Raw genomic sequence first — 3829 nt, forward strand, 5'->3', positions numbered from 1 at the left:
AATTGGATTTGGTCTGGGGGTGGGTGGGGGAAATTGCATGCAGCATTGAAACACTGAATAACCTGAAATAAGGTAATTCAAAGAATGAGAACCGATGTATTCCAGTTATGGTAACATGGAGGAATCACTTTTTTAAACTCAATATCTAATGGACATAACTGAATTGTGAGGAGGTTCAAGCTACAAACCATGCTTAATGGAAATAATGGCATAGACAAGTGCATCTTTAAGAGGTGGAACATGAAGTAGTTTGTAAATACAGAATTTGTGATGGCCTCAGCTGGATGTATAGCACTAAATTCTTGGTCACATCAGGGCAGACTTCTTTCTCTCCATTTTTTTCCACTTATTACTTTATTTTGTTCAAAAACATTTAAGTTGCCACAGCAGCTGCCTGGGTTCTCTGCACTGAGACTCTGGTGTGGGTCTTAGCCAGATAGCCAGTGAATTCCTGATAAGGAGACTTGGTGAATAGTCTCCTTCCAGAGGTCAGGGGTCAGATAACTGTAGGTCTTGGAGATCACATCAAAGGTGGCTTTAGCAAAGTTGCCCCGTGTAGCAGTACAATCCCTACTGAAGTCATAAATTCCAGCCATCATCAGCAGTCCCTTTGGAACAGGGGCAGATACAATTCCTGTACCATGGGGTGCTGGGATCAGACGCACCAGAACAGACCAACCAGTAACCTTGCAAGGTACAGTATGAGGCTTGCCAATCTTGTTACCCCAGTAGCCTCATCATACTGGTACAATGGATAGTTTAGCCAAGATTGCCCCACGAATAGCAATGGCGACTTCCTTGGAGCATTTTACACCAAGGCTGACATGACCATTGTAGTCACCAATAGCTACAAAAGCCTTGAACCTGGTACGCTGACCAGCACGAGTCTGTTTCTGGACAGACATGATCTTCAGAACCTCTTCCTTCAGGGAAGATACCAGAAAAGTCGATTTCTGATTCCTTGACGCAGGGCAGTTTTGCTTTCTGTTTGTCCTTGAAGGATATTCAGAAACAGTCAAGGTCTTCTGTGTAATATGTCATCACTTAGTCTCTGTCAGACCCCAAAGCAGTTTCATACATCATTTATGGGTACAATTTATACATCAGAACACCTGTCAAAACACAACACTTAAAACGTAAATTTTTAGAAGTCTAAAGAGGGACAAACATATAGAACAATGCAATTTCAGGCTTGCTTGCTTGTTTCTTTGCAGAGGCTTTTAAATATGGCCTCTGATTCTTGTTTCCCAATAGTCTACACTTTTGGCCTATCACGCAGTACAATCTTTTTTCTAAAAGCCACACTTATTGAAATCTCCAAGTTATAGGAAAACAGCATATCTTTTAACATCTAGTAATTGTGCTGAAAATTCCCTTGACTATTTAAAAACTGCTTATCCTCCATGACACAATATTAGACTTTGAGGTCAGAAGAAACCATGATCATTTAGTCTGACCTCCTGCACATTGCAGGCCACAACCTCACCCACCCACTCCTGTGAGAAAACACCTAACTCGGAGTTACTGAAGTCCTCAAATCATGATCTAAACTTCAAGTTACAGGGAATCCATCATTTATGCTAGTTTAAACCAGCAAGTGACCTATGCTGCAGAGGAAGGTGGAAACCCACCCAGGTCTCTGCCTTTTGGTTCAGCTAAACAAGCCAAGCTCTTTGTCTCCTTTCATAAGGAAAGCTTTCCATTCCTCTGCTCATCCTAGCAGTCCTTCTCTCTACCTGTTCCAGTTTGCATTAATCTTTCTTAAACCTAGACCAGAATTGCACACAATTCCAGATGACATCTCATCAGTGCCTCGTATAATGGTGTAAACCCTTCCTTGTTGAATAGCTTGATCCAGCAAAGCACTTAAATATGTGAATAGTCCCATTGATTTATGTCAAGCTATGTTAGGCAAAGATTAACTTCCAGTTGAATGCAAATGCTTGTTTAACAGGCTTCTTTATTGCAAAACTCTGTATAGAAAACAGAAAAGCTATTAAGAAGGGAATGATCATACATTCTGTTGGTCAAGAGATGTGAACTTTTGAATGGGTGGTGGGTAAACATGACATTATGGTATTATAGTACTGTCATAGTTAAAGGTCTATCAACACTTTCTTTCTGAACAGAGGCTAATTTCAACAGAAGGTTGTGTATTTCACACTCAGCTAGTTCTTCTCTTGGATCTCAAATATTGCCACAATTTCAAACTAGTAAATAAAACTATGGGACAACAGCAAAGAAGTGTTTGTTTCCTACACACACTTGTGCTGCACTCTAAACTATTAACTGGTAAGTTTATGTAATGACACTTTTCACATCTTAAGTTTTAAAATATACTATTCTGCATTAGTAAAGGGACCATGACATCAAGTATCCTTAGTAATCTGAAAAAAACCTGAAGTATGAACTACTTTTCATATGTATTTTACTAGGGTGCATTTCCCCTCTCCTTGTTGGCACAAAACTGCCATTAACTTAAATGGAAGTAAACTAAATATCAGGAACACCAACTTACTTTGTATTTTGAATCCATGGTACCCAGGCTCAGGAATTATTACAGTCTTGTGTACTATGAATAATGCATGCAGCCATTATATAGCTCATTGTGGAAGCAGAATGTACAGTTGTATTAAACATTCACAGCATACATCATGACCATTCTGAATGTTGAACTGCCGAGAAGTTGAGGGCCCAAGGACATTCAGAGACCTTGGTCCTACTACTGGATGCAATTATTTGAACTCATACATGTAGTAGTAGTCTCATTTGTTGGTAGTGAGTGCTATAGTTAAGGCTTAGTTCCAGTTACCCTTCTTGGAACTTTCTCAAGCCAATTCCTTTTTAAATTTCCCACAGTAGGCTTCAAAATTGATTATTTTAATAAAGTAGGCTCTACTATTTTGACTTGTGCAAGTGTGATTAAAAATGGCGCTTTTTACATGTTCCAATTTGGAACTTTTTATATCTACAAAAGAGTTAAAGGTAGGAATGTAAAGATCAGCTTGTTGTGGGATCACTGATTCTTAAAATCAAGGCTAAAATTTCAGCTCAAATTTAAAACTTTAATATTTTCAGAATGTTTGTACCAGACAGCTCGAACACACACTTGAGGAGGCACCACAATGTAAGCTGAATAATGGTTTTTTCATGTCATGTAAACCCCAACTGAGCCCTATTTTGGGGGATTAAGTGAATTTTTTAAATGATAGATAGGCCTTCTACTAGTCCCCTGCAGAGAGGTGACTGTCACATTGAAGGAAATTCAGGTGAGTGACAAAGGGACTCTGAAAGCAGGTGGTAAAGCAAGGGCTTCTAAAACCAAGGTTAATTGGGAAAGGTTCTGCTTTCCCCTCTTATTACTCTGTACTCCCTGGAGTTACCAGAGATAGAAAAAAGTGCAGGCTGGATTAGTCCACACAGCATCTTGATGTGACAGACTACAGCACTATACATTTACCTCTTGACTGGCCATGCATAGTTCATAGTAGCAGGGTACATGTGGACCAACTGGTCTATAGTGCACTTTGACATACTGTTTGTATGTGGTAGCAAGGTCCACTCAGCAAGTTGGTACAAAGCAGGCTGGAGCACTGTAGATTTACCTGGCTTGTCTAGAGTCAGCATGTGGCATGCCCTTACAGTAGAAAGGTGGTTTTTTTAATGTTGGGCTGGGAAAATAATTCATAATCACTTAGTCAACAACCATCCCCTCTTTCTGTTTGTCTGGAAGCATGACAGCCTCAAAGTTTGTCAATTATATGCTGTGCTGATTGGTTATATAAATTCCATGGTTTTGGGTTTATTCTGACCAGGGCCTGCTCTACAG

General features: G+C 39.7%; 1 pseudogene; it reads right to left on the bottom strand.

The window, feature by feature from the left end:
• Positions 1-373: 373 nt before the first annotated feature.
• On the bottom strand, positions 374-3501 carry LOC141995814 (small ribosomal subunit protein uS5 pseudogene; annotated as a pseudogene).
• Between the last annotated feature and the right edge of the window lie 328 nt (positions 3502-3829).

The sequence above is a fragment of the Natator depressus genome, chromosome 11, assembly GCF_965152275.1.
Source record: "Natator depressus isolate rNatDep1 chromosome 11, rNatDep2.hap1, whole genome shotgun sequence".
NCBI classification, from domain to species: Eukaryota; Metazoa; Chordata; order Testudines; family Cheloniidae; genus Natator; species Natator depressus.